We start from the raw sequence: 11,098 nt of genomic DNA, 5'->3' as shown, positions 1-11,098 counted from the left end.
CCATCCCAGTGACTGGAAAAAACTATGTTAAGGTTTTGATTATTTTGGTTCCGCTGGTTCAGAATGGTGTATTTCTTCTGATTTTTTTTCTCTAACAGAACATTTCCACATCAAACTTTCATAGCCTGTTCCAAACTGATTACATGGAAAATAACGAAAGCAATATTGTGCAGGATGTAGTTTGCTTCAGACAGAGCAGTCATTCCTGCATTGAAGGGAGAAAAACCAAACAAAACCCTCTGGAAGTTCTTAAAATGTTTACAGCATGGTATATGGGGGTTTTCAAAGGTGCTAGCGCTTAGAGGACTTTAAACCAGAAAAACAAGTCATTGCTCAATGCAGCTGACTCAGGTTTTGATATCTGGCAGCAGAAATATGGTAAAAGTTACGATAAAATCAGAATGAAATAACTTCTTTTCATAAATAAGAAAACAGTTGATGGTAAAACTTTGGTCATGGTTTAAGCAGTGTTTTCAAGGTGAAAGTGTACAGCGCTCTTGTAACCAGAGTTCTCATTAATGCTCTAAGGAGACTGTCTTCGTTTCCCGTAATCCCTTCATAGCTGTATATAAAATGTAATGCTAAAACTATTTTGCTCTCAGGAGTCACTTTGGATGAGATCAACTGTATTCAGTGAATTATGTAATATGGATTAAATTGTTTGTCTTTGTTCCTGAAATGGTTAGAACTTCTTGCTTTGTCTGCCTGCTTACTCGTGTATGTAAGCACAAGGAAATACAGTCTCTGCACCTGCTCCTGGGTGAGCTGAGCAGACGGTGATGCCCATAAATTCATGTGAGAGTAAATGCATAACTTCAGTTAAATACACATTATAGGTTGCTCTTCTGATTTCTGAAAAGAGCAAGATGATACAAGTATACAGTATCAAAGCAGTTATTTAATTTTTTTTATGAATATAGCACTTTAAAAAGGAGTAGTATGATTCAGGGGGGAAAAAACCTAGTTAACTAGAAGAATACAGCTTCTGTAGTCATTCTGGGCACCAAATTTAACCCACTTTAAAATATATATATAAAGTTCATTTAAGAAAAAGTTATTTGTATCAATGCACACGTTATTTGTGCATTTCTACTCATTCTCTAAAAGTTGTTGACAAAACACTATTGCCCAGGCTTGCATGTTTCTGCTGCTATGTTTGAAACCAACTTACTTAAACAAAGCAACCAAACATTAGCTTGGAACTTCATTATCCTCCTTGGGAGGAGGGAGGGTGTAGGGAGGAGTTGAAAGGTGACATTTTGCCAAAGGGGAAAAGACAAAGTCAATAAGCAAAATTTATCTTTCAGGCCTTCTTCAAAGTTATTAAAGGTTGAAGTGTTAATAAACTGTTAAAAATGTAGCAGTGTCCTTTTTATTTTGGAACTTCTCCCTGACTCCTTGCTGTGGACTGCTGCTAGTGAAGAGGTATATCTGGTTCCATGGGCAGTGTTACTGCTCTGCTCTAGGTTCTACTGGAAAATGGCAAGAGGCTGGCTTGGCTGAAGAGTCAGTGTTGGAGTGAAGAACAGGTGCCTTGATCCAGGCAGCACTGAGGATGCTGATGGTCTGTCAGACTTATAAGAAATGTCTTGACAAATAATTTTCTTTTTCCTTTTGGGAGTTCCCAGGTTTTTATGTGTGAATTGACCTGCTGGAGCAAACACTTGTTTCAGTCTGTAGCAAAAGATGGAATAATGCACAGTTCCAGAGCGACCCTAATAAATATTTGCTGTAAAACTGAAATGCCCTGCTCTCCCAAGTTTGCAGGTGGGATTGAAATTCTGTAGCTTCTTTTTAGCTGCATTGCTGTGAAGGTAATAGTTTTCTGCCTTGCCTGCTACTCTGTTTCCTTTGGAATGGCCTTGTGGGAGGTGTCCTGGCAGGCCCGTCTGTTTGTAGCACTCCACGCTGCTGCTAGCAAGCAAACCTTTGTCTTTGCCGATCCTGAGTTTCTGTGGTAGCTTTAGTGTGGTGGCACATGGGAGTGTTGGACAAAAGGGGGAGCTAAATGCAGGAGTCAGTTTTTACAAGGGTTTGAGCTCCTTCCTGTGGGAAGTACTGAAACTAATGATGATGAAGTAGGTTGTTTCTTATCCAAATGTGTTTCCCAGGGATACTCAAATAGTGTAGCCAAGTGTCTGATTGGTCTTTAGTGTTTTTATGTTTTGGTGCATGTTAGGTACGTTTAAGACTTGCTCCTTCTGCATAAGCAGAGGTAGTGCTGGTGTTGTCACCTCTTATTTGCCCTGCATGTGGCAAATGATAATGTAGAAATGAGGTCTTGTGCAAAGACAAAATAATTTATTCTTATATTTTATCTGGCATTGTCATTATTTCCGGGGGCTAGTAAGGTCAGTGCCTGTGCCTCATTTGCTAGGCCAAGGGTTTATGTGTTTGTATGGTGAACTAGATCTAGAAATTGCTTTGGATGAAATTATTGTTTCACTCCCCCTACAAATTACGTTTTAACTGAATCCTGGTATAAGCATCTCCACCACATTGCAGTGCCGTTTTATGTAATGTTGGTAGCCGCTGTCAGCAGAGTATTGAATCCTTGTTTGCACTGCAGCTGCTCTCTTAATGGCAGTGGTGGAAGGCTGATGTCCTTGCTCTTCCTTAGAAAAGACTTTAAAGGATGTTTGTGGTAGCCAGGCACAGAGGTGTGAGACAGCCAGCCATAATTACAGTGAAGCAGTCTGAGCTCAAACACTTGAAATAAGTGAAACAGTGATTGAAAGGTGGCTGAAATAGTTACTACCTTTTGAATTGGTTGATAAGAAAAAAAGCATTGTGAGTTGTTTTGTTTAGTTGAGGTGGTTTTTTTTTTTTTTTTAAATAAAGTTAGACTGCTGATCATCCAAGTTCTGCAAGGGAAAAAAACCCTGAACAATCAGTCAACCAACAAATTGCTGTAGTCTAAGAATAATTATTTATTAATTATTATGGAAAGTTTTTATTAATACTGGTGCAGGCTTATATGCAAAGGTGAATTTAGAGAGACTGCTGTTGGGGTCAGTACCTGGCTTTTCTCACAGTGGGTAGTAGTTAAATAGCCATCTTTGTGAGTGTCTCAGTCTGCCTTGGCAAGGATGGGTTATCCTAGCTTTTGAGATGGGGAAACTGAGGCATGAGTGTTGAGGCAAATGACTAGGAAGTTTAAGCACAGCCCTTATTCTATAGCATACATTCTGTCCTTTTTCTCTGTTTCTTGTCAAGTATTCCTTAAGGCATGTCCAAGTCTTTTTGTGTTTGTTTGTTGGATTCAAAAATGCTGCTTCGTGTTGCTTAGACATCTGTAGTAGTCTTTTGAAGCAGCTTCCTAAAAACTTAGCTGTTGCTTTGTCTGTTCCTGAAGCCAAGCGTTGAACAGACAGAAAATGTAGCTTAGGCGTTTAAAAGTGGAATGTGCTCACTGGGATTATAATGCCTGACCTCAGCCAAAGATAGTTGAGGGGGGAAAAAAAGGAAGAAATATGCTAAATGTTTGGGTGTGTTGTGTTTGTAGTCCTGAAACATAAAAGTCAGTCTGTGTTGCAAAAAAATTCTATGGAGCCAGTGCTGTTTGTACTTAACAAGTAAAAGAAAGCAAACTATTCTAAACGTGTACAGCTGCCCCCTGTTAGTGGGGGTATATGTTGCTGTATTGGGTTTCCGTGGCAAGGTTTTGGTAGTGGGGGGGATGCAGGGGTGGCTTCTGTGAGAAGCTGCCAGAAGCTTCCCATGTCCTACGGAGCCAATGTCAGCTGGCTCCAAGGTGGACCCACTGGCCAAGGCTGAGTCTATCAGTGATGGTAATAGTGACTCTGAAATGAAAGAAGGCACTGCACAAGAACAAGCTGCAGCCAGAGAGTGGGAATATGTGAGCAAAAGAGCCCCTGCAGACCCCAGGGTCAGTGAAGAAGGAGGGGGAGGAGCTGCTCCAGGCACCAGCGCTGAGACTCCCCGGCAGCCCGTGGTGAGGCAGCTGTGCTTCTGCAGCCCATGGGTGTTCACAGGGATGCAGAATTCCACCTGCAGCCCATGGAGGACCTCACGCTGGAGCAGGTGGATGCTTGAAGAGGTTGTGACCTTGTGGGAAACCTGCAGTGGAGCAGGGTCCTGGCAGAACCTAGGGAGAGAGGAGCCAATGCTGAAGGTTTTCTGGCAGCACTTGTCACCATGCTGGAGCAGTCTGCTCCTGGAAGACTGCACCCTGTGGAAGGGGACCCATGTTGGAACGGTTTTTGAAGAGCTGCAGCCCATGGGAAGGATTCATGTTAGAGAAGTTTGTGAAGGACTGTCTGTCATGGAAGGGATCCCATGCTGGAACAAGGAAAAAGTGTGTGAGTTCTTCCTTGAAGGAGTGGCAGAGACAATGTGTGATGAATTGATCACATTCCTCCATTCCCCATCCCCCTGCACTGTTTGGAGGGAGAAGAAATCAGAATGAAATCAAGAGAAGAAGAGGGGGATGGAGGGAAGGTGTTCTGAAATTTGGGTTTCTTTTTCATTATCCTACACTGATGTGATTGGCAATAAAATAATTTGCCCAAATAGTCTTTTTTGCCCATGATGGTAATTGGTGAGTGATCTCTACCTGTCTTTATCTTAACCCATAAGCCTTTCATTGTATTTTCTCTGTGAGGGGAGTGATAGTGCAGCTTTGGTGAGCATCTGACATCCAGCCATGGTCAACTCACCACAATTCCTCTGCCCATGGAAGTGGAGAAGTGTTTTTCCTTGCGGCTTTGATAGCCCAAACACAGATGGTGCAGACAGCTACTTCAGAAGAGCCAAGGACTTCTTTTTTTAAAACCTAAACATGTTTGACTCTTGCAAGCAAAGATGCTCCAGAATCCATCTTTCTTAGATGTTTAGCCCACTGATGTGTTTTCACTCAAAATTAGTAAATGTTGCTACTACTGCTTTTCAGACTGCAGTAGATTTCTGCACTGATGTGAAGGTTGGTCTGAGGAATATTAGTAATGAGAATAATTATCTCTGTTTCTTAATGGTTGAGAGACATTACTTTAAATCCTTATGTAGTTTACAGAGTGTTGTGGAAAAGCTTAGGAAGAAAGTCCACAGAAAACAAAACCTGAACCTTGGCTCCAGTTCTTTATAACTGCAATCAGAAGTACGAAGCGAGTGGTTCTTAGAAGAAGAAGCTTATGTAGTGGCTATTTAGTGCTTGCCTTAATCTCCTCTGGTTAGTTGAAAATGTTGAAGTGATAAATATGAGATACATGTCCCACACCTCAGGAATGGTTGGTGTCAAGTGAAGAAAATGGGAGTGTGGTAGGAAGAGATGGCCATGACAAAAGCAAGGTGGACTGCTTCAGAAGTGGCTTTGTGATGGCTTTATAGTTCCAGGACGCCTGGACTGTTAGAAAGGTCTCTATGTGCTGCCTTCTCTCCAGACATATGCTGGAAACTGCTGTGCATTCTCCAAACATGGCAATTTCTCTCCAATTTTAGGGTGTAAAGCCTCAAACATGGTGGTTGCCCATGTAAACAGGAGAATTCCAGGAGAAGGATTTTTGTTTTATTCATGCCCAGGATTGTCTAACCTCAGATTTTCAGTGCAGCCTTCAGTTTCATGGCAGTGCTTTCTGACTGCACTGAATACCTTGAAATACTTTAGCCCTTGGGCCTCTCATTTCACATCCCAGCTTCAAGAAAATGAGAACAGATTGCCTTCCTGATTAGGTGAAATAATCTCTTCATCCTGCCTCCACAGGAACCAGGTTACAATGGCAAAGGAAGGTCAGCATATTGGTGGAAAAACCTGACTTAAAAGAGACCAAAGAGACAAGACTTATGTGATTGCAGCATTTTTATGCTCCTGTTCCCTGTGTGAATTTGAAATCTAGTTCAAGCCACGTTTGATAGAGAGGTGCGTGTTTCACAGACACCAATTACCTCCAATTAAAGGAAGATTAGAGCTCGGATGAAAGACATTTAAATTGAGTCTCCCAGCCTGGGCAAGCCTGCATGGCAAGCTGGAAAGATACCTGTTCTTGCTGCTGTTGGACCAGTTAGTGCTGGCATCCCTGCCAAGCTGTGAGCATGGGCACAGATCAGACACCCCGACAGCTGCTGGCGGTGGCCCCGCTCTCATCAGCAGTGGGGTGAGAGATGAGTGGGCTACAAGAGAGCAGGTTCGTAGGAACAATGGGGGCAAGAGCTTTCACCAGACTCTTGGAGAGGGTGTGGAGGTGAGACTGATTTACCAGGGAGTGGGAATGGGTTATCCAAGAAACCTGCTAAGAAATGAGCTGAAAAACGCTAAAAATTGGAAGAAAGTAAAATCTTGCATGTTATGCATTGTCACTTCTCTGCTCTGCTCTGCTTGGGCACTAATGGTTCGATGATTGCAAACAGATGGGAGGAGTCTGCTCTTCAGAGGAGTAGCCAAAACCGAGCTCAAAGCTTCTTGTAGACCGGAGCTTTTTTACAAATCATGGGTTTCTAAAACTGCTTTGTGAGGTGTGTAGCGTTTGCATGTGTGGAATTCGGGGTTTAGAAATGAAGCAGCTAATCAAAAGTAAACCAGCAGTGTATGGAAGGGGCCTCCTGATTTCCTTGGCTACTGCTCAGGGAGAGCAGCAGGGAACAGTACTGTGTGACCAGAGTCCTCTGGTGCTCTGCACACACAACATGGCACATTAGATGAGCCACACCAGCGTTAGCTGCCCAGTGTGCAGGCATGGAAAGTAGGTTATGCAAAACCATTTTGTGTGTCTGTGTATGTTCATATTTACATTTGAGTCGTGAACACCGATCTCTCTGGGGTTCCTGCATGTGGACTGGTGGTTACAGCAGACCAGTTTCTAGAGGGCTTTGAATTGTATCATACATTTGTAATTGCTTCAGTTGCCTCTAATCCATTTTCTTCCTTCAGCTGCTCCTAATTTTTGTGTTACTTTAAAATTGCTGATTTTGAGGGTGGCTGTGTGAAAAAAACACTTCTTGCCAAATTGGAGCCATCTCACCTGAAACCTCTCTGAAATGCGCTCTGAGCCTCTGCAAATGTTGAGACCTTCAAACAGAAATATGAGGCTTAAGCAGGAGAAGGCTCGCACAAGGCAAATTTCCAACATCCAGAAGCAATTGCTACTGCTTTTGTGAAGTGCACAGGTCTCTGCTGTAAATGCAAAAGCAATTTTATGTTTAAGAAATTTAAATATAGATTTTTACTTTTACAGACCATCCTTCCCTGTCTCATGCCTGATTGCCCCTAAGTCCTGTATGCTCCCTTCTATGTCACTCTACATGGATAATTATCTCCTAATCATGGAGATTACTTCTTATAATAGGGTGAGACAACAATAATATAAGAGTTAAAATTACAGTGTATCTGTCAAAATTCTGTAATTTTCCTCCCATAATTAGTATATTTGAGAGCTTATGTAGCTCTTAGTTCAGTGTGTGATACTCCTCATTAAAAATTTTGGCAATTCCCTGGATAAAGTACCTTCATGTGAGCTGTGTATGTATCCTTACAATTTTCCCGTTTTACCTGAAAATTTACCTATGTATACATTATATAGGTAAATATATATATATTTATATATATATAAAAATATAAATATATATATTATATATACACCTATATACACATTTCTGGACAGATTTGGAATGCAAGGCTGGCAGTTTAGTAACAGTATTTTCCTTCTATGGAGAATTGATAAATGCAGAACTGACTGGTACAGCTTAGACCCATTTCTCCTGTATTTCTTTGCAGACTGTGGAGAAGGGAATTGTTTAGTGCATGGGTTCAGCAAGTTTTACCCTGATCAGATGGCACCGGGCATGCAAGAGGGGCTTCAATGAAGGCTGCAGGGGCAAAGCTTCATTTTGGCATTTTCTACCTTTTGAAAGCATAATTTCACATTTTTCTGAGTGTAATTCCTGATTTTCTTTATCACTGCTGGATGTTGCGGCCCTCTGGTAAGGAGACAGCATCATGCATCATGTGGAATGAAATTGTAGTGTTAGTCTGACCCTCAGGGAGGACTTGTGAACTGGCTTTAAAAGATGGATATTTTATTTTCTGTACTCCAAAACCGTGGCCCCGTAGAGAAACTGGCTTCGTTACTCATTCAGGCTTTTGGGCTTTTTTTGCTGCTTGTGCTCCATAAATCGACAGAGCCTCAGGGCTCAGCAGGTTTTGAGCTACCCCCCAATCCCTCGCCGTGTTCCCGCTGGATTTTGGCGGGGGACGCTGTGAGGGGAACCGCTGTTCTGCAGGCGCCCGCCGCCAGATGGCGCTGTGCCCCCGGCCCGCGCCGCTCCCGCGCGGATCCGGGCCCCGCTCCCGCCTCACTCACAGCCCGGGCCGGGCTCTCCTCACCCCGCTCCCGCCTCACCCACAGCCCGGGCCGGGCTCTCCTCACCCCGCTCCCGCCTCACCCACAGCCCGGGCCGGGCTCTCCTCACCCCGCTCCCGCCTCACCCATAGCCCGGGCCGGGCTCTCCTCACCCCGCTCCCGCCTCACTCACAGCCCGGGCCAGGCTCTCCTCACCCGGCTCCCGCCTCACCCACAGCCCGGGCCGGGCTCTCCTCACCCCGCTCCCGCCTCACCCACAGCCCGGGCCGGGCTCTCCTCACCCCGCTCCCGCCTCACCCACAGCCCGGGCCGGGCTCTCCTCACCCCGCTCCCGCCTCACCCACAGCCCGGGCCGGGCTCTCCTCACCCCGCTCCCGCCTCACCCACAGCCCGGGCCGGGCTCTCCTCACCCCGCTCCCGCCTCACCCACAGCCCGGGCCGGGCTCTCCTCACCCCGCTCCCGCCTCACCCACAGCCCGGGCCGGGCTCTCCTCACCCCGCTCCCGCCTCACCCACAGCCCGGGCCGGGCTCTCCTCCGTGCCTCGCTCCGGCGTCCGTCCCAGAAAGCGGCGGAGTGTCTGAGGGCTTGGGTGTCTCTTGTTCGTAGTCTTGAAACTATTGTTTGTAGTGTTTGCTGAAAGATGATGCGATTATTTCCAGAAATGCCTTAGAGAATCCTAGAATGGCTTGGATCGGAGGGGACCTTAAAGATCATGTGCTTCCAGGTTGCTGAAAGCCCAATTCAACCCGGCCTTGAACAATTCCGGGAATGGGGCATCCTCAGCTTCTCTGGCAACATATTCCAATGCCTCACCACTCTCACACTAAAAAATTTCTTCCTAATATCCAATCTAAATCGACCCTTCTTCAGTTTAAAGCCTTTGGCACTTTTCCTATTGCAGCAGGCCTTGCTAAAAAGTGTGTACCCATCTTTCTTATAGACCTCTTTTAAGTATTGAAACAGCAAAAATAAAGTGTGCCTGGAGTCCTCTCTGAAGTGAGCGGTGTCAAATCTCTCAGCCTTCCTCATAGGAGAGCTGCTCCAGCCCTGATCATCTTCATGGCTCCTGCCTGGACCTGCTCCAACAAGTCTGCGTCTTGTGCTGAGGACTCCGGTGCTGGATGCAGCACTCCAGACATGAGTGGGGCCTCATATTGACCAGTTAATAAAGGTGATGCCCATATATAATTTTGATTATTTTTTGGTTTTTGGTTGGCACTAAGAGCAAAGGGATTCAGTAGTTGGGCAGTTATTTAAAGAAATTGATAATGCAGGTGTCTGTCCAGCAAGCATCTGTCCTTTGGATGGAAATACATACATCTGATTCTGTTATTTTTTACTGTGTGTTAATCTAGGAGATCTAACGCCCAACATTCCCAAGTATAAACATTTTTCTTCCAGTGTTTTAAATTTATTTATTTGAAGAAGCACTATCCTGTGCTGCTTGCTTTCTCATTTTCCAACAGACCATCTTGGAAATGGCAGCAGACAAGGAGCACTGTGATTCCCATGGGAAAGGATGTCTGCCTGCTTTGAGGTGGTGATCATGGGCAGTTCCCATTATTGGATGACATGCAGGAATTAATTACTGTCCTCAGGGCTTGGTAGTACCTTAGCTAGAATCCATCCCACGGACTAATCCTATACCCATGAACAGACTTGTGAAGATGGATGGGCAGAGGGTGCCTGATAAATAAAAACTCAGGCCAACAACACTTCTGCCTTGGCTATTAAGGGTATCCATGGTATGATTCCTCAAAACTGCCTTTGCCCGATTCAGAAGTACAGTTTCTTCTTATTATTTATTGTTGTAGCAAATGGCAATGAAAAAAACCCCAAAGTTATTGCATTAGAGGAAAAGACTAAAAGGCCAAAAATAGTTGTAGAAAGAGGAAAAATTACAGAAAATTAGTGAAATTGAACCAGAATGAGTGGTTTTTGTTACATCCTCCTGCGTTCTGTCATGACTGAGTAAATTATACCAAGTTGAATCTTGCAGAATTTTGCAATAAATTGCCTGAATTATCCATACTTACTGTTTTGTGAGGAAAAAAACTTGCAGCTTTCAGAGGCTGTGGCTACTGTACTTGAAGTACCTTGTGATTTCAGGCATACTTCCTGACAACAAAACTCATATTTCAGGGATCTCCTGTGTCACTTAGAAAAACTCAGGAACTGGTAAATTCCAAAGCGTTTAATAGTGGTGGGTGAAGGCTCAAAGACTGCATTTCACCTCTTTCTGTGCATGAGGCAGGAGTGAAATTGCAGAGCACTGAGCAAAGATACTTCTGTTATCCTGTGTCTTGTTTGCCCTTCATGGTTTGTTTTGGGTTTTTCTTTCTTTTTAAGAAGTGTCCTTTCCAATCCCTCCTTGCTCCTTGCCCCAGGCCCTTAAAGCAACTGGGATGCAACAGCAGACCAGCAATACTGGTTTGTTTGTTTGTTTACACCTCACTTATGAAAAATACTTGGTTTCTGTTGATCCATACACTTTTTCCTGACACAGCTATTCTGACCACTCTCTCCTTGCAAGCCAACACCATTGTTACTCACTGGGCACCTCCAGCCACGATTTTACTCAGAAAACCTGAAAATGTGCTGTGAACCCCAAATCCCTTATCTGCATCCATCAGAACCGTTCCTAGTGACAGACATATTCTGAAACAAGAAATGTTTTCTCATGTATGTAGTAAAAAATTAGCTTTTCTGTGCACAAGTTACTCAACAGTCAGGTTTTTGGCTGTTTCTTTCCAAGACACCTAACACTTTTTTACACTTAGTCAA

The sequence above is a fragment of the Catharus ustulatus genome, chromosome 1 (assembly GCF_009819885.2).
Source record: "Catharus ustulatus isolate bCatUst1 chromosome 1, bCatUst1.pri.v2, whole genome shotgun sequence".
NCBI classification, from domain to species: Eukaryota; Metazoa; Chordata; class Aves; order Passeriformes; family Turdidae; genus Catharus; species Catharus ustulatus.
The sequence above is the reverse complement of the archived record's forward strand: the minus strand, read 5'-3'. Positions refer to the sequence as shown.